The 20,803-nt window shown below is 39.8% G+C and overlaps 1 protein-coding gene across 2 annotated transcripts in view; it reads left to right on the forward strand.

Annotated features, from left to right (window-relative positions):
• The window catches only part of TTC29 (tetratricopeptide repeat domain 29), a 360,428-nt gene that overhangs the window by 55,818 nt on the left and 283,807 nt on the right, over positions 1 to 20,803 (forward strand). For both annotated transcript variants that reach the window (XM_019730723.2, XM_074338461.1), the window contains exon 3: positions 10,263 to 10,355. The gene's annotated coding sequence lies outside the window, so the exon portion shown is untranslated. The remainder of the gene's footprint in view (positions 1 to 10,262; positions 10,356 to 20,803) is intronic.

Genomic DNA, 20,803 nt, shown 5'->3' on the forward strand with positions numbered 1-20,803 from the left:
TTTTTTTTTTTTTTTTTTTTTTAACCTGGTTGCTGAAAAAGAAATGGTGCCTCTCCTTACCTGCCTCTAATGGAACGTGGGCTGTGCACTTAAGTGAGAGCACTTGGCATTAATTGCACCAGAGATTCTCCAGGTCTGTATATACTGCCGAGCAGAAACCATGAGAGATATGCTTATTTTTTTCAAGCACGAGGCCACTCTCCACGCAGTAAAGGCTATTTAGTAAACGGTAGGCAAATTGCCAATCTGTAGGGCTGGAAGGAACTGATCCCCAGAAATCATGAGTGCATTCATTCCACACATCTTCTCCTTTGAGGTGAACCTTCATTTCAGATGTGTGCCTCCTTCTACCTCTCAGATGCTTATCTACTCTAGTCTTTTATTCCTCCACAGACGGGACACATTCTGCCTCTCACAAAATGTATGATAGTTTTCCTTAGAAGTCTAACCCAAATTTCCCTTTACAAATTAAAGGTGATTGCTTTTTTTCTTACTAGAAAAATATAGAACACCCCTTTTCTTTGCCAAGACAAATATACCAAATTCCTTTTGTTTTGTGGTTGTCATTTTGCTTCTGAAATTTGGACTTATTTCTCAACTAGTTCAATTTCCTCTTCTGAATCATTTGGAACTTTTCACCATTTCCCTTATTTATGGTGCAATTAACCAAAAATAAGATGGTATTAAATAACCAGTAAATGTTGGATTAAAAGAAACTCGGGATAAAATACTGAAAACCCTACATAAAAATAAAGTATAAAACTATTGCTGTCAAATTCTACATTTCCTAGCTCACCAGTAGAAAGAATAAAATTATATGTTGTGTAAGTAGGCAGCTTTATTTTCTCCTTTTCTTCACTCTTCTCAAGGGGAAAATGATCTTGAAGCAATAACATGAATATTTGCTGGGTTGGATTTTGGTAAATTAAATAAATCCTTGGTTTAAGCCAGATCACTAGAGAACTATGTATTTTGCCTGGTGGAGAATGCACTTTGGTGAATTGTGCTTTTATGTGGTGCCACTGGCTTGTTTTGAGGGACCTTCTAGGAAGAGGCTCTATAAAATCTGCTGTGCTCCTCACTGCAGGGATTCCACAAAATCAGGCTACTGGGGAATGCTTCAACATTACCCAGGAGAAGAAATTTTTAAGTTTCAAATCCAAGGAAAACCATACTTCTCTCCAACAGTTGGTGGGTTTGTTTTTTTTTCCCAGACTCTGAATCTTGTAACTGAACGTTGTTCTGTTTTTTTGCTCAGACTGTTAGGAAGCATCGTTTGTCCTTAGAAAGGCAGCACAGGGTAGTGGTTAGAGCTGAAACTTGCACATCGGAAAGGCCTTGGTTGGTATCTTAGCACCCATAGTTCACCACTGAAAACCTCAGTTTTCTCATCTATAGAATGAAGATGATAATAACCTACCTCAGGGCTTTAGTGTGAAGAATAGTTTTCCTTGTTCCATAAAGATCATGGAGGTAAAATATTGGGCACCTTTTTCAGCCCATGGTAAACACTTAATAGATGTCAGCTGTTATTATTATTATTTGTGCATGCAACAAACAGTAACGTATGGTTAAGTAATAATATGCCAGGCACTCTGCTAGATGCTGGAATAAAATGCACAGCAAGCAACTTAGACCCAGTTCCTATTCTCAGAGTGTGTAATCAGACAACACAAGAAAGCTATTACGTAAATTGTTAAGTGTGACAGGTACCATGATGGAGGACAGGTGGGGGCATGTTTCCGGAGCTCTGACCTGGACATGGGAAGAGTGTGTATAAATTGTTGGCTGAGGTTTGGTTTGACCAGAGGGCAGAGTGGTGGAGTGATTGGTGGTTGTGGTGTGGGGCAGGCGCAGGGAGCAGTGAGGGGACAGGTCACCAAGGCGTTCTAAGCTATAGGGAAGAATTCTGATTCATCCCAAATACAGCAGGAAGCCGTCACCACGCTCTGGGCAGGAATAGACCTGATCTGGTTTGCTTTTTCGAGGGGTCACTGGGCGTGGGGACTGAGATTAGAGGAGGGTGAGGCTGGCGGCATGGGGATGGATTGGGGGAGTGGTGAGGGTCCTGGTCTAGCGTCACAGCAGCCATCGAGCCATGTGTTCACCCTCCACCTTCTAGCAGTGGTACAGAGTGAAGGGTTTGCATTTGTATAATTTGGAATAATTTCTTTGGCATTTGTTATCTCACTGATTTTCCCCCTTTTTCCAATTTCAACTATTTATTGCATACTTTTGTATTGCATGTCTTTTGGTAAGTCTCCTATATTTATTCCATATAATGTGTGGAATAAAGTCGGAAAGGAAGAAAGGCAAGAGAGCAGGAGAGAGGATTCTTACAAACTAGTATTCCTTTCTTTAAATACATGTATTTTGAAATACACAGCTATAAGGTTTGTGACCTGGGTTTGACCCAATTTGGAAGAAAGGCTACACAGCAGGCTCTGTGCATGTTTTCACCATTGTCAAGGATGAGCCTCAAAGGGTCTTCTCAGATGCAGCTTCCCTCCTCTTTTAAACATCTGACCATAATTCAGACACTTGTATATTTAAGCTGTTGCAGTCAGAACAGGTTACCCAGCTTATAACTTCTTCACCCAGCAAGGTGTGTGAAAAGAGAAGACTTGTGTAACCACTAAATTGCATAACAGGTTAACCCGAGCCCTTTGAATTCAAACAAAAGAAGTCCTCAATCTGATTAGAACTAACCTACCCTGACTTCTGCTTCATCTTCCCTAAAGCGAAGATGATACCCATCTGCAGGCGGGGAAGCTGATGGGTGTTAATGGGGGGTTTTCAAGATTTCTCGCTTTTTCTTAAACTATTAAGAAAGAACAAAAACATTACTTAGAATGGAATCAGTTTCCAGGAAGGGAAAAAAGAAAACTGAGAATTTATTATTAAAGAAAGAAAGAGAGCCAAGGCGGAAAAAAGGCCTTCTCACATCTCCTGGCCAGGTGCTCCGTGCATATAAATGTTTCAAGTTAAGCTTTAAGATCAAGGGAAAGTCTGTAGGGAGCCTTGTTTCCTGAGATCTGCTTGCTAGAGCAGCTCCCAATACAGGCTGCCCATTTTTATTTGGTTATTAAGGATTAAAGGGGGCGATGATTCTGGAATGGGAGTTCCTTGGTTTCCATTAACTTTGTACAAGACAGTGAAAAGCAAACTTCCAAGGGAGGGTCTGCATATGTATTTCAGGCTCTCAGCTCACCTCTTTCCCTGTCATCTTACACTTATGTTTAACATGAAATTGCCCTTCCTCTCATGAGCTCCAACGACAAGAAAGCTGCCTCATTGCAACGACTGAGAATCTCTGTACTTCTCAGAAATCCTCCTGGTTTTCACAGGAGTGTGGAGGGAAGATGAAAAGAATTTCACATTAGATTGCTGGTTGCTCCCGAGACCACGCAGCTCAGCCATCGCCTTGGAAAGCTACTCACCGTTGCCCAAGTTCTCGGGGACTGTCCATGGCATTTGTTGGACACATGATGCCTCCCTGCTCTGAATACGTGAGCAGGGAGGCGACCCGTCACTCGTGTCAACATGTGAAAAATTTGCTTTTCTGTGGCTCGAGTCACAGCCTGTCATCAAAACTAAATCATGCCTGAAGTTACTGTCTAAAGTGCCTAAGAAAGTTTAGTAATAAAATAGCATAAACCTGAAAAGAATGCCTTATTGTTGTGGTGGGGAATTTTCTTACAAAGATCATCTGGTTTGAGGTCACAAATGCCTGTTTTAATAATAGTCATTAAAATAAAAGTACTGATGAAGAGCTCAACCTTCAAAAAGAACAAAATGACCAAAATAAGAAACCAGTTTCCTGAGTTAATGCATTCCTAAGAAACAACATTTTAAAAACAAAATGGGAACTCAGAGTTTAAATAAATGTATACCCTCTGCCATCAACATTTTTCAACTCCGGAACAATTCAAGATTTCCAGTATATAGACCAAAAGGCTGAATCTAAGAGAGCGAAGTGGCTTGTCCCGTGTCATACGGGACAAGCAAATTGGGAAAGTTGGAATGCAACCTATATATTTTGACTTTGATTCTTGTGATTTCAATACTACACATTTTTCTTAAATTATTCCCCAGGTTTTGTATCACTGAAAGGGGCTGCATAATATGAATATTGAAAGATTGACTGAAGAAATATACTTCTGGAAGCGTCTCTTAGTGTAGGTTTTTAACTGAGATTCTTACATGCTCAGAGCCTAATTCCTTACATATTATAACCTGATAGTTTCATGTTGATGCCTATTCAATATCGTGGTCATTTTAAAAGTTGTAATCAATAGTTATATGTCCATAGTCATCACTCCCTAATAAGCACCACAGTTAAAGATTAGAGGCTTGTAGTTTCCCTTAGTGGTGATAGAAATCTTTTGTTAAAACATGGACTTCTTCTGTTTGAGATAGACTAATCGCCTAGAAAAAAAGATTTCAAAATATTTTAGTGCTATGTATATTGATCCTAAGACCTCTAAGGTCCCTGCTCCCTCTCTGCTTTGAACGTGTTTCTGAGCACTGCTCCTCCGCAGTCTGTGGTGTAGAGGCTGCCTCACCTCAGAACAGCGCTGTTCAGGGCATGTGGCATCCATTCGCTTTTTTATTACATCTTAGGAAAAAGTCATGCACAGGGATTTGGGGATGTTGAGTTTAGTCATGATCAGATGTCAGGTCGGACTCCCTCTGTTGCCTCCCTCTACTAGCAGCGCCTTAATATTGGGGCCTTCGGGGGAAGAGGCGTGCCAGCCTCACACACTCCTTCAGACACCAAGCTCCCGCTGGTTCCCTACTGCGCTTGGGATGCTGAGCTAGTCCCCAGAAGTCAGCTGGAGAGACAGTGTCACTGACTGCAAAGAGCTTAGTGTCCAGTCCCAAGATCCACTCGTACATAGAAGGAGGCTGGTGGGAGGTGACACCCTCATTAGACAGGCCCGGAATCGCTTGGAGCCTCCTGGAAACACTGAGTGGACATGTAAAGTGAGGAATCAGTATTGTCTCAGCGTAACCATCTCTGTTACTTACACTAATGTGATGGCCATGAGCTAACTATTGTCTACTGAAATTCTTGTTAATGTACAGAGGGAAAATTTATAATAGTTACCATTGTTTCTCATCAGGTGTTTGGGTTTTCTTCCTAAACGTTATAATTTGTTATTGTAAGACAACTCTGCTTAGGGTTGAGATATTTGGGGATAAAAATGAGAAAGCATGAGGAGAATTAAGCTAACAAAAAACAAAATTAAAGTTTCAACTTGGATGAACTAAGAAAACTCAGGCAGCAGGTTCCACCAGGGCCAGGAATCGGTTACCTTTAAGTTGTTATTTTTTCAGGGACTTCTATTTTATATTATAACAACAACTTAGATTCCGTAGCACTGGAACATTTATAGAGTTCATTCCTATGCAGCATTTTTATCTTTAGAGCTTTAAACAACCGTATGTCTACAATCTTGTCAGAGCAGATTTTATCCCCATTATACAGAGGAGTAAACTGAGGCTTAGGGATGCATTAAGAATAACCAATCCGTAGTAGGGACTGAAACTTAATTCCCAATCTAACCATCTTTCTACTACTTTCTACCTTCCTACTATGAATTGTAAATTAGGTCTTCAGAAAATTTAAATAGCATCAGCAGTTGTATCTCAAATTTAATGCACTCAGCATGTCTAGGTAAGTAGTTATTTGGGGGAATAAGTGATCTTTAAATCACCCACTCTTCAACGCAACTCCAGCTCAGGACTGAGAGTGAACTCAGGAGATTTTCCTAGCATCAGAATTGAGGATCCTTTGGGAAAAAAATTTTAAAGGTTGTGGATCACCAGTCAATTTTGACTTTTCTTTTTCTTTTTCTTTTTTTTTTTTTTTAACCAAACGAGCAGTTGTGCTTTATTCCTGCTGCCAATGGGTGGACCCACACACATTCAGACCTCACAAAAATGCCAATGTCTGCACATTTTCACTACGAACAGGCATTTTCCGTCAAAGCGGAAAGAAATGAGGCTCTGCCTGTCTGTTGCAATAACATTAATATTATCTCTGTACAGATGCTTTTAGAAGTACGAAGTTAAATGCAGAGCCCTGGAGATGCCTAGAAGCACACATGAGATAAGCACAGCCATTCATGGAAGACCTAAGAAACTGAAAATTTGCAGGATAAACTTTTCACCATGACAAAGTAGAGCAATGTCGCCTATTTCAATATGAGATTGACAGCAGGAAATAATGACAATAAGGTTAGTGTAGGATGGGTTTAGGATACAGGGAGGTGGAAGAGATGTGTATGCATGGTCAGAATAAGCCACGATATTATTAACTACCAATGTGAATTTGGGCCTGGGGATTAAAAAGGCTGAAATCCCAGGGTGGCAAAGTCAGTCTGGCCACATATACGTATAAGCTGAGGAAGGGTAGATGTGAATCAACATTTACCACAGGCACTTGACAAGAAAGACCGTTGTATTGGTGGTGAGCATTTCAGAATTCAGAGAAGCAAAGTGTCAGCTTTGCAACCAGAGCTGCGACTGCCAAATGCAATGTGCTGAGTAAACCTGGCCTGAGGTCACCCTCACAAAGGCAATGAGTGACAGGGCGGGGCTAGCGATGGGGACACTGAAGAAAATGCTGCTGTCCAGTGGCCTGTTGACCCATTTCACTCTCATTCTTTCAACTGCTGTTAAGTCAGGAAAGGAACACACACACACACCTATAAACATTTGTTTGTTTGTTTATTTAGGATTTTAGTTTTTTAGAGCCCTTTTCGGTTCACAGCAAATGAGAAGAAAGTACAGAGGTTCCCATTTATCCCCCGCCTCCCTCTCATGCATAGCTTCCCCTTTTATCAACGTTCCCCACCACTTTGGGACCTTTGTTATAATTGATAAATCTGCATGACACATCATAATCGCCTAAAGCCCAGAGTTTATATTACAGTTCCTCTTGGTGTACTTTGTATATGTTTGGACAAATATGTAATGATATGTCAGCATTATTATAATACCATGCAGAGCATTTTCACTGCCCTAAAAATCCTCTGTGCTCTGCCTGTTCATCCTTTCCCACTCCCCACCCACAATTCCTGGCAACAATTGATCCTTTTACTCTCTCCTTAGATTTGTCTATTCCAGAGTGTTTGGACTCCTACAATATGTGGCCTTTTTATGTTAGCTTCTTTCACATAGAAATATGCCTTTATGGCTCCTCCGTGTCTTGTATGGTTTGATAGTTCATTTCTTTTCAGCACTGAATCATATTCCATTGTCTGGATGTACCACAGTTTATCCATTCCCCTACTGAAGGACATCTTGGTTGCTTTCAGGATTTGGCAGTTATGAATAAACCTCCTATAAACAACTGAGTGCAGGTTTTTCTATAGATACACGTTTTCATCTCCTTTGGATGAATACCAAGGAATTCGATAGCTGGGTGCTATGGTAAGAGTATGCTTAGTTTTGTAAGAAACAACCTAATCATCTTCAAAAGTGGTTGTGTCATTTTGCATTCCCACCAGCAATGAATGAAAATTCCTGTTGTTCCACATCCTCACCAGCATTTGGTGTCAGAGTTTGGGATTTTAGGCATTTTAACAGGAGTGTTGTGGTAGCTCATTGTTGTTTTAATTTGCATTTCCCTGATGACATATGATTTGGAGCATCTTTTCATATTCTTATTTTCCATCAACAAAAGTTTTCCATACCTTTTTTGGTGGGCTGTCTATTAAGATATTTGGCCCATTTTTTAAATCAGATTGATGTTTTCTTACTGTCTTAAGCATTCTTTGTATATTTTGAATAACAGGCCTGTATCAGATGTGTCTTTTGCAAATATTTTCTTCCAGTCTGTGGTTTAGCTTCTCATTCTCTTGACATTTTCTTTCACAGAGCAAAAGTTTTCAATTTTAATGAGGCCAGCTTATTAATTTTTTTTTTTTCATGGATTGTACCTTTGGTGTTGTATCTAAAAATGCATTGCCATATCCAAGGTCATCTAGATTTTCCTCTGTCTTATCTTTTAGGAATTTTATAGTTTTGCATTTTACATATAGTTCTATTATCCATTTTGAGTTAGTTTTATTAAGGGTGTAAGGTCTGTATCTAGATTCATCTTGTTGCATATGGCTGCCCAGTTGTTCCAGCACAGTTTATTGCCCCGTTGTTTTATACTTGCTCCTTTGTCAAAGATCAGTTTACCATATTTATGAGGGTCTATTTCTGGGCTCTCTATTCTGTTCCATTGATCTATCTGTTCTTTCAGCAATACCATAGTGTCTTGATTATTACAGCTTTATAGAAAGTCTTGAAGTTGGGTAGTGACAGTCTTCCATCTTTGTTCTTCTTCAAACTGTGTTGGCTGTTCTGGGTCCTTTGCTTCTACATGTAAACTTTAGAATCAGTTTGTTGATATCCATCAAATAACTTGCTGGGATTTTGATTATTGTTGCACTGAATCTATAGATCAAGTTGGGAAAAACTGACATCTTGACAATATTGAGTCTTCCTATCAATGAGCATAGAATCTCTTCATTTATTTAATTCTTTGATTTCATTCATCAGAGTTTTGTAGTTTTCCTCATATAGTTCTTGTTCATATTTTATTGCTGTTCTACCTAAGTATCGCATCTTTTTTGGGTTCTATTGTTCATGGTGTATTGTTTCTAATTTCAAAGTCCACCTGTTCATTGCTGGTATGCAGGAAAGTGATTGACTTTTGTATATTAACCTTGTATTCTGTGACTTTGCTATAATTGTTTATTAGTTCCAGAATTTTTTGTTGTTGTTGATTCTTTCAGATTTTCTGTGTAGATGATCATTATCATCTATGAACAAAAACAGTTTTATTTCTTCTTTCCCAATTTGTATACCTTTTTTTTTCTTGTTTTATTGTATTAGCTAGGAATCCCAGTACCATGTTGAAGAGAAATGGTGAGAGGGGACATTCTTGCTTTGTTCCTGATCTTAGGGAGAAAGCTTCTAATTTCTTACTATTAAGTATAACGTTAGCTGGAGGTATTTTGTAGATACTCTTTATCAAGTTGAGGAAGTTCCCTCTAATCCTAGTTTACTGAGAGTTTTTATCATGAATAGGTATTGGATTTTACTGAATGCTTTTTATGCATTTATCGATATGAATGTTGTTGTTTTTCCCTTCAGCCTGATGATGTGATGGGTTACATTAATTGATTTTTGAATGTTGAACCAGCTGTGCATACCTAGGATAAACACCACTTGGCCGTAGTATATAACTCTTTTTATACATTGTTGGCATGCCTACTTATTTAATTTCCTCTCTACCTTTCTAACATTATGAGTGAGAGGGGAAATCTTTCTAGATGTTTAAAAGATCTAAATATCTACAACTGTTGATTTATTTCATGGACTGACCATGAGGTCTGCATTTTTACATTCATTTTGATCATTTTATCGAATTCTGCAAATAATGAGGTTAGAGGATTTCTCTTCGAAGGAGATGATGGTGGCGATCAGTCTCTCAAATCTTGTACTTACCTAAAATTTGGTGTTATGGCTAAATATTATATTATACTCATCTTACTTTAAAAGAGTACAACTGTACTTTTAGGACTGTGGTTTTAGGATTTCAAGTATATGCACTTTGTAAAGATTTCACTGCCCTATAATTCATGTATTTTTATTTCTCATACAATTAGAACCAATGTTCTATTATTTCCAAATTAAAGGAGTTAGAGACTGGAAATTAGGAAATAGAGTCTAGAAATTAGGAAAGCTAAGGGTCGGTCTTGATTTTGTACCTCAATCACTATCAGTTTATTGCATTTTGTAGTTCACTTACAGATCATTTCTTTTCCTCTGTTTTAAAATGAAGACACAGGATTAGTCACACATTAAGAAATTTATTCAACAACTATTGTTTGCCAACTGTATACCAGGAATTATGATCAATATGCAGAGAGGAATAAGAAAGGCCTGTGTCTCAGAGGAGCTCACGGTTAAACGAAGGCAGACGTAAGCAGACAAATAGTAATATGAATACTCTAATTGAGACATGACAAGAATTTTCTGGAAACTTAGAGGAGAAAGAAACTCTGCCTTGAGGAGTTGACATTTGATTTGGGTCTTGAGTACTTTTTAAATATTCTTAACAATTCTCTCCAGAAAAATAAAGCAAGGTTTCACTCTGTCTTCATGTCACATTCAAAGCATCTCCCCAAACGACTGAGATTTGCCTACAGCTGGCTATAGCTTCCATAATCATATAATTTTGTTTGTTTGTTTTCTAGCGTACCAAGTTTTCATCTGGCTGTCCCAGCAGAATGCCTGTCGCCCAGTGTGGTCCTGCCCTTTCTACATGTGAGAAGGCTAAGCGCAGAAAGGTAGGTCACTGGCACCAGGGCCTGTTCAGTGATTTCAAGCTTGGCTTCCTTCTGATTCCCCAAACTGGAAAATGTCCTCTTCTTTAACTCTGATTACATAAGTAATGAAGTCCAACAGCAGCATTTCATTAAGCTTCCTGTTGAACCTGGAACATTTTTCATTTATACTTCTATCGAGGAGATGAATGTTCATCAGGCCCAGACACCCATTAGCTAACAGGAACTTGGGACCAGCTCTGCCAGGCAAGCCTGGGGTTCCATCCCACCCAATATGGTGTTGACAACAGAGGCCTCGAGGGATTTGCCAGGAAAAGACAGAGTTTTCCTCCCTGACATTAACCTTAAAGGTTAGGTGTACTCTCAGTGGCCATTTATAGCTCTGACATTCATAAATTTGGTCAAAACCTTTATGAATTCATTTATATTCCTTGCCTGTACCTCCTTTGTGGTAATGAGCTCCATACGTTTATTATTTTCTGAGTAAAGTAATACTTCCTTCTATTTGTCTTTCACTCACTCGATTTGAAGGAGTCCTCCTCTTCTGATGAGGAATTGAGAATTATGAGAATAACCATACTTGTGTTTACACATGATCTGCATAATTCTCTAGGTTTGTTTTATTTTTTCTTAAGCAAGAGTAAATAAAACTGTACATTATATTTCCATTGTGGAGGGACCACTATTTTAGTGGAAAATATTAGGATTCTGTCTTCTGGCATATTTTCTATACACTTGATGATGCTAAAATTTGTTTTAGAGTTGCCTTAGAATAAACTTATTTTGGTATTTATAATACATGTTTACATGTAATACCAGATTTGCTCTGATCTGGCCCTGGGGAAGCTTGAAGTAACTTTTGTTCTAATGTACAACCACTTTTGGAGAGTAAGCATACAGTTATATTATATTACATTATATTTTCATAACTTATTATAACTGATGTATTATCAAACAACATAAACTGGTAGTAGAACACTGGCCTGGGTATCAAGAATCTGATGTTCTAAAGCCATCTCCGGACTGTAGTATCCAAGTATATAAGATTAGGAGTTGAATTAATAATTTTCAATATCTTGTCATACTTTAAAATTCTGAGTCCCTGATTTCTTCATCCATTGACTTGGTGATTTAACTGAACACATCAAATTCTAGCTTCTCTAAGCCGCAACAGCCCTCCCCAAATTTCATCATAATTCATTTATTCTCAATATTGTTGAAGGATTTTAGATGGAGCACATACACTGTTTACTTTTATCCATGTTTCTTATTTCCCACCTAAAAGATCTCAAGTAAATGAAAAAATTATGATTTCCCCATCTCACCCCTTTACAGAAATAATGATTTTTCTCATAGTGTATACTTAAGTGATGGATTTATATGGGGCTCCTCAAGCTTATCCAGTTTGGAGGTAGGTCTCGAAGACCTCCTTTGGATGCCTTCTGTTCTAGGTGGTCAGCCTTATAATCGATCTATATCATCCTTTGGGCATCATTATTAACAAGGGTAAATATTGCCCAAAGGCCTTCCATTTGCATCTTTGAGTTTGCTGAAAATCTGAAGGCCAACAGTATCCATCCCAATCGCATTTATTTGTTGACTTGGGTTAAATATTTTTTTTAGCATTGGTCACTTACTGATTTTGCCATAAGGCGTACACATTTGGTAAGAACTACTTTCTTTGCCCTTTTTCAAACGCAAACGCAGAAATGGAAAGTTTTCAGTCATTTGTATATAGAATCACCCTGCTCAGTAAATGAACACTCGTCACATGATCAGGTCTTCGCCTCCTCTACCCAGAGTCCCCAGTGCCTCAAGCACGTGATTCATGGTGTGGTGAAAGCTCATGAACTCACAGGTCCAATCTCATCGGTAAAATGGAGGCTTGACACTCATGTCAATGGATTGTGCTGGGGACTGTGAAGAATGCATAGCACACCTCTGTCACACACAGGGTATTTAAGTTTTTGAGGGTTGGTTCCTCCCTACTGCTTTCTAGTTCAAAGTCGGCCATCCAGCAATGTAAATAGGAATAGACCACAGTAGCAGAGGAATAAGAGAGCATCAGGTCACTGACTCCAGGAGAAATGTTAATCCCAAACGGAAAAATGCTGTGGTGCTGTGAAAATATAAGCAAATTTAATATGTCTTATAAAGTGACCAAACTGATGGTCATTGTTTTTTAAAAAAGTTGCTTTTTATGGTCAAATTGGCTCTAGTCATCGTCAGTTGCTAGTCTCTTCTTACTTTGCCGTGTGGCTCGTGTTAACTGCAGTGATCTGGGTCTCTCTCTTAGACAGCCTACTTTATTAGGCTGTAAAGCTTTATCTGTCCAAGTTTGAAATCAGGGCCCCGGCTCCTTCAGTGATTTTCCATGACCATAGAGTACTTCTCTCAACCTCTTTGTGCTGTCAGGGAGTTACTCTCAGGAGAGAGTTGATTTCTACCACCTGCCCTAGCATAGCCCTTAAAGGACTTTTTTGTTTTCCTACTTACCACTCAGTACCTGTATCCTTTTTCTATATCACTGAATGGAGGAACAAGAGGGCAAGAAAGAGGGGGCGAGGGGGCGGGGGAAGATAGCATACATCCTGGGAAAATCCTTTGAAAATCCTAATTTTATATGGGGTAATATTTTCTAAAATTACCCTTTTTTTATATATCTCTAAAATGAAAACAAAAATGACAGTTTAAAAGTCTTAATTACAAAAGAATGTATGGCTTCAATTTAGAAGGACTAAGTTGAGTATTTATTCATAAAGATACTATATTAATGCTATAGGATTCATGAAGTGGATTTTTTAAAACGCTCAAATCCCTCTCTGAGGTACCTAGTGGAAGGCCCTTGGTAGACACTGGAGGTGATAATGATGAATAAAACACAGATTTTGTCTTCAGTCCATCTAGAATCTGAGCAAGAAAGCCAGGCATATAGTTATATTTACAAATAAAAATAATATCAAGCAGTGTAACAAAATAAATGTCTACATACACATATGCTACAGACAAAATGCTAGAGGAATGAAATGGCGAGAGAAACCCACTGGGATGGGAGGATATGGGCGGTAGGGTGGTATTAAAATGGAGTCCTGCAGAAGGGGTAAGGTTTAGATTGGCAAACTGTGGGCAGAGCCTGATACCAGAAAAAATAATTGAGCAAGGACCGAGATGAAAAGTTTCCTGTGTTTGGGGAAAGGCAAGGAGCTTTGTTTAGAAGGATCTGAGGCATGTGAGAGAATGACGTGGTGGCAGGTAGGCATTGAATTGCTGCCCAATTCTCCTTTACACCTTTATCCCCATTACTTCTTATGAATGCCATTGTCTCACCTAACAGGCATGTCATCAGTTCCTTAGATCTCATTCTAATTTGAAGAAGACAAACTTTCTTCTCAAGCCATTTTGTGGTCTGTCAGTCTGAATATAACTTGGTCGATAACAGATGATTGCTCAGAAATTCACGTCTGAGCATTCCTTACTTGGGTATTTGAAACAAAAGTGGGCTTTGTGGCTAACAGGCGAAACCCGGGAGGTTTGGGAGGTGCTGCTGGTGATGGTGTTTTGTTTTGTTTTTTAAAGCAAACACCTCATGCTCTGCAAGGAGACTGCTTAGATTTGAATTCTGGTTTCCACACCCCATGCCTCAGTTTCCTCAACTCTAAAATGGAATAACCTACTTAGCACACTTTAAAAAAACAAAGAATGTGTTATTTCGTAGAACAAGAAATCCAGAGGGAAGGCAGATTGAGGTTAACCCAGCAGTTCATACTGTCGCTGGGGACCCAGTTTCTTTCTACCTGTTTTTCTCTGCCATGCTTAGCAAATTGGTTTGGTGCTTAGCTTCTCAACTCAGTGGTCCCAAGATGACTGCTCCAGTTACGGGCATGACATGGCCATTTTCTCCTGGTGCTTGTTTTGACTAGTGAGGGAAATGTTTCCCAGAAAGCCTCAGAAGATTTCCTCTGATTTCTTCTGGTTTACAGCTTCTCAAGGTAGAATATGCCTACCTTGAATCAACAGCTAGCAAAGGGGATTATTGACAGAGACCAATCATGATTGCTCCCCTGTGGGTGGGCAAGGAATCAACTTCGCTGAGCTCTTGGCAACTGGAGTGGTAAACACAGTAAAAAATATTGGGGCTAAAACAGCATGGACGAGGGGGAAACAATGGCTTTGGGGCTGCCAGCAGAGTATCTGTCTCCTTTTCTCTGTATTCTTCTGAGGATTAAGTAAAAAGATCCATAAAAATGCTTAGCTAAGTGCTTGACATATGATAATCCCATAACAAAATTTAGTGGTTATAATTTTTATTCATAATAGTTTTTAATGTTATTTTATTTGAATGAATTCTCTGAATGATACAGGCAGAATCACCTTTCCCTTTACAGCCGGTTTTATCTTACAGGATAGTAACTGATTTCTTTCGAAGATGCAAATAGGAATTCATCTGTTTCCCAACATATCTAGATTGGCAGTGCTTTTTTTTCTTTAAGGCACATACTCTTCAATGTATGTACTCTATAGGTTCAGAAAGTCTGAGCCAAACAGATAATCATCATCTACTACTTATTAGCTGGGGAACCAAGTTAGTCATTCTGTATCTGTATTGCCTCAACTTTAAATGAGTATGATCCTACCTCATAGGGTTGTTAAGAACATTAAGTGAGTTAATTCATTGAAAGCAGCACTTAAAGCGTGCTTAGTACATTGTAAGTACTCAGTAAATGTTACCTGTAAGAAAGCCAGGCATCCAAAGACTATGACCTAGGTTTTCAATCTATCTTCTGGAACAAACCTAAGCTATCACGTCACCCTTGGCTTAGACTAATGCTTAAAGCCAGGTAGATTTCGGGTGAACCATACTGTATCCTGATGGATTTCTGATGAGAGTGCATAGGAAAGAAAAAATGGTTATAACAAACACATTTATTTTCATAGTGACTTGACAAGAGTATAGACACAGCTATTTTTATTATACTTTTGGCAGCAAACAACAAAACAGTTGTCTACTAGATTTAGAGAAACAGGTTTATTCTCCTCACATAGTAGAATGACGGAGCTGCCCCGAGAGAAGAGAAGCTTCACAGTCTCAAGATGGTGTCTGTAGCTCGAGGAAATGTGTCCATTCAGAGCGGGAAGACGGAGAAGGGAGCAGCACAAGAAATATCTGACTTTTTTTTATCAGGAAAGCAAACACTTTCCCAGAATCCCCCGCCAAAACTCTTTGTATGTCCCATTGGGCAAAAACAGGTGGCATGCCCATGCAAGCTTCAAGAGAAGCTGGGAAAGCGAGGTCTTTTTTTGTTTGGTTGGTTGCTTGGTTGGTTTTTGTTTTGGCAGCTCCTAAGTTAGAGGCAGAACAAGGGAAAAGGAGTTGGGAGTGGAAACTGAGATACATTTATCCTACAGTGTTTGACATAATAGTTTTAAACATAAGGGCCCCAAAATTAATTCTTCATATTTTCACAAAGAGAAAGCCACAGCAAGCACAGTTGAGTGAAAATCACACTGTTCTGTCACATTGGTCCATCAGCTGGTAACAAATAATTTATCTTCTCATTTGTACAGTTGTTTTAAGGAGAACAAAAAATCTGGGTGGCCGGTTGGCTCAGTTGGTTAGAGCACATTGCTACTAACACCAAGGTTGCCAGTTCGATCCCCTCATGGGCCCCTTTGAGCTGGGCCCTCCTTAAAAAAAAATCTCCATTTGGTTTTACCCTGCTGAGTTCTCCAGTGTCTCTTTGCTTTTCCATAATTTATTATGCAAACAGAAGAATGCACGGCCTGCCATTTGGCAGGTGTGAAACAAGCCGTAAGATACCTTTTACTTTAAGTATGAAATATCCTCTTTGAGTCCGACCCTATGGTGCTGGGAAGTCAGAACCGTTCCCACATGCACCAGGCTGGGCTCTCTCAGCTTTCCTAGAAGTGGTCTATTTCCCATCTCACAATATTTATAGCCCTCTCTTAGGGAAGAAAATGGGCTTTACTAGGAAGTCATATTAAGATAGAAAGGGGATTTAGGCCGCCTCAGTAGTAAAAGATAAAGACATAATTTAAATTCATTTGGTTGAAAAGATAAATGCAGATAAAAGCGCAGTAAACAGGAGCCAAATGCTCTGGCACAGGAAACAGACAATGGACTTGGCGGTCAGCCATGGGAGCCACACAACTTTGCTTCGAGTTTGGTTCGGAGCATCTGCAAGCACCTACTGAGGGGCTCTCCCCTTGAGCGTGTGTGTGTGTGTGTGTGTGTGTGTGTGTGTGTGTGTGTGTGAACTGCTGAATGAAACCAGCAGGGAAGTAGGGATGGGCAGAAAGGGCTCCACCAGGGCCAGGAAGCAGGCAGCGGGGAGGGAGCCCACATGGCTTCCAGAGCTACGCAGTCAAAAATAGCCTTGGGCCACAGTGCTCAGAAAACTTTTTCAAATATGCCCTTTGCTTTTAGAAAGAAAACCCAGAATTTCTTTGTCTTTCTTAGTAGTGTAACATCATTGTTAACTAGAAAATATCTTTATTTAGAAATAACTGGAAGAATGCTATTCACACTGCCTGGGCTGTCTGCAGCATTTTCTGGAGCGGTGTCATACATTCTGTGGTTCAGATCAATTCATGAAACACTGGCTGAGTGTATGTTAGGAGCCAAGTACTCTGCTAGTCTCTGAGTTTCATAAGATGAAAAAGACAAGGTACAACCCTGGAGTGGCTTCCACTATAACTGGGGGTGATTTTGTCCTTCAGGGGACATTTGGCAATGTCTGGAGACGTTTTTTGGTTGTCACAATTTGAAGAGATGCTACTGCAATCTGGTGGGTAGAGGCCAGAGATGCTACTAAGCATCCTACAACATGTAGAACAACCATCCACAATGAACAATTAACTGGCCCAAAGCGTCGGTAATGCTGAGGTGAAGACTCATGGGGAAAAAACAAAAATAAAAAAAAGTGCAATTGTAGAAATTGTGTACAAAGTGAAAACGTCTTTTATCAACAGGACTCATAAATTCTATCCACAGGAAGCATAAAAAAGTGATGTCAGGTCTTCAATGAGTTTTAAAGGATGCTTAGGAATTCACCAGAAAAGGGGGGTGAGAGGGACCTCCTTAAAGGATTACATGAGGAAGAGAAGAAAAGATTAGGCAGAAGCATATCCAAAAGCAGTAAGGCTTTAAATGTAAGAGGTAGGAAGTGCTGGGAAATTATTCTGGAGAGGTAGACAAGATCAAATTATTACTGGCCAAGGAAGCCAGTCTAAGGAGCTTGATTTGTCTGTTCTATAACTGAGGGGGAACAGTTAAAGAACTACAAGCAAATGAATAATATAACATTCTTAAATAAATTACATTCTGAAATAAATGAAAAAAGATAAGAGTGGCCCAATTAACCTTGCCATTAGCATTCTACCACTCCCCTCCATCTCTCTCTCTCTCTCTCTCTCTCTCTCTCTCTCTCTCTCCCTCTCCCTCTCCCTCTCCCCCTCCCCCTCCCCCTCCCCCTCCCCCTCTCTTTCTGACAATATATCCCCAGAACCATCTATGCTTTTATGCTCTTCCTTTACGGAAGACAGATTGGTGATCCATGAAGAGGTCTGGTCTAGGTGGGAAAGTAAAGCCAGGAAGGGGCTCATCACTTGTGAGAATGTGGAGGTATTGAGAGCTTAGAGATCTCTAGGCAGCCAAAACGAGAGACAAGTTTGGCAGGAACGAGACCATGAGAAAAATGAAGGCCAGGAGGTTGTGGCTTGAGAGTGCAGTATTAGAATTTAAGGATTCTGAGGTAGAACAGATCCAGGTGAGACAAGGTGCCGAAGGCACCTGCCTACCAATGAATGAAGTAGGGGACAGTGGCCCCTGGGTTTGAGGAGAGCCAGGAGTCACCGGGCTGAGGAGTTTGGTGGCTTGTTCATGTGGCCATCAAACATGCCCAAGACGATGGCAGGACTAGAGATAAAGATGAAGAATTTGAAGCAGGTGTCAAATGTGTCTATGAATATGATGGCATGGTTGGAAGATAACAGTGGGGGGTGGGGGGAAGGCAGAAGATATACCATGGCTTCATCTGCAGAGCAAGAAAGAATTTTACACCATATTGGGAAAGCAGCACTCTGGAAATAGCAACAGGGAGAGAAGAAAGCCAGCCTAGTACTTGATGACTCTAAAGGGCCACATGGACGCACCATCCTCAAGAGAGTGGCAGAAATAGAGAGATTGTTTGGTGAAGAAAACAAAGATGTTGGGAAGTGTATTTAACACGAATGGGGGTTCTAGAGGCTTCAGCTAAAAGTTGTATTTTTTTTAATGATAATGGAAGCAACAGATGGGGTGTATTAGTTTGCTAGGGATGCATAATTAAACACTACCAACTGGGTGGCTTAAACAACAGAAATTTATTGTCTCACAGTTCTGGAAGCTAGAAGGCCAAGGCCAAGATGTTGGCAGGGTCGCATCCCACTGAGGGCCACAAGGGAGAATCTGTTCCATATCTCTCTCCTACCTCCTGGTGGTTTGCTGGCAGTCTCTCGTATTACTTGTCTTGTAGATACATTGCCCTAATCTCTGCTGTCACCTGCGCATGGTGTTCTCCCTGTGTTTCTGTTCACATGGTGTCCTTTTTATAAGGAAACCAGTCATATTGAATTAGGAACCCACCCACCTCCAGTATGACCTCATCTTAACTAAGTACATCAGCAGTGGCCCTATTTCCAAGTAAGGTCATATTCTGAGTGACGGGGTGTTCGGACTTCAAACATCTTTTTTTTGAGAGGGTGGGTCACAATTCAACTCATAACACAGAGTAAGAGGTATAGAGCAATATTAGAAAAGACTAAGGGAGAAAGAAGAGGGCTAGAGAGGCTTTCTGATCCAGAATTAACAATAGTGTGAGAGTCAGTGGAATAAATTGGTCACAGTTTCCAAATGTATCTATGGTGACAAGGTTAGGTATAGTTGGAATGGATTGGCGCCTTGTTCTAGGACATGCAGGCTGGGCACTGCCCCACTCTAGGGGGCACCATTTACATAAACAGAGATTACAATGTGACTGGTGCTCTCTGTCTGCAGATCCTGGGACTCTAGTTCACTGTCCGCCCACACCATCCAGAGTGTGAGTGAGGAAGTTTGCAGAGGACTCCATAGGCCTCTGAATTGGGCACCTATTATGATCCATACTACTATATGAGCTTTCAAGAGGCCTTTCTCTCTAAGCTAAACCCCTTGAGAATAGAAGCTATATCTTATTCATATATATCTCCCCAGTGCCTTAACGTCCGATGCAAAGTAAGCACTCAATAAATAAAGAACTAATTCTGAGTGGTGGTAATATGCTAACACTTCATTAAAAGTGAATTCGCAGGGAAGTAGTTACAACTGAACTATTTCATTCTTAGAAAATAGCTTAATATGTCTGAGGATATAGGAGCTGTTTCTTGAAGAGGCAACATGACACTTATTTAGACTTTAGCAGATCTCTGTAACACATCCTGTTCTCTCATAGAGTCAACTTCCAGAAGCATTTTCTACTTGAATGTTTCTAAGTGGTTGCAAACACTTTTATCAGAAAGATGTTCAAAGTCAAGTATTCTGGAAAGCAAGGTTTTGGCTCGTGTGTGTGTGTGTGTGTGTGTGTGTGTGTGTGTGTGTGTGTGTTACTGTTTTCATCTTTTTAATCATTGTAAATTTTATAATTCAGTTTTGTCTGGTTGCACGAGGAAATTATTTTTGCATCAGTATCTAAATGGGGGGAATTCAAATGCCTATGATAATGGGTCCTGGTAGGTAAATGATATGATTAGTATTATTAAATTAATCCTAAAAAATCACAAACCCATTTAGCTAAATTTATCCAGATCATGTGAGAAATGGAAAATAAAAAAATGTTCTTGGGTGATATATTTCAGAATTTAAAATGTCAAAATTTTGTAGAATTATTCATCAGTTAGGATACTTTTAGCTGCGAGTATGTAGCAAATCCAAATTAAAGTGACTTAAACAACTTATTTTCTCACATGACAAGTAGGAGGCAGGACTGCACATGATTGATGGATTCCACCACTCAGGGTCTTCACAGGGGAGCTGGGTTCTTCCTGCTCTGTCTTCCACCACATATCACGAAATTCCTTGAGGGTCACAGGATGGGTATAGCAGCTCTAGGCATAATATTTACTCGTTAATTCAACAATTATTTATCTAGTGAGTGTTATGTGCCAAGGTTCTGAGTACTGGGGATATAATGGGACTATGTGGACCCAGTGGAATCAGTTGGCCATAGGTTTTCAAATAGAACTCCTGTTATATTATTAGTGGAGGCACACTCTCTGCCTTTATCAATTTTACATTCTCATGAGAACAGAGACTGAAAAGAAGGGGGTGGGTGGGGAGGGAATAAACGTATAATATTTCAAGTAGTTGAAAAGTAATGAACAATAAAGCTGGGCTTGGGATCCTTCTAAGCATGGGG

The sequence above is a fragment of the Rhinolophus sinicus genome, linkage group LG07 (genome assembly GCF_036562045.2).
Source record: "Rhinolophus sinicus isolate RSC01 linkage group LG07, ASM3656204v1, whole genome shotgun sequence".
In the NCBI taxonomy this organism is placed as follows: domain Eukaryota; kingdom Metazoa; phylum Chordata; class Mammalia; order Chiroptera; family Rhinolophidae; genus Rhinolophus; species Rhinolophus sinicus.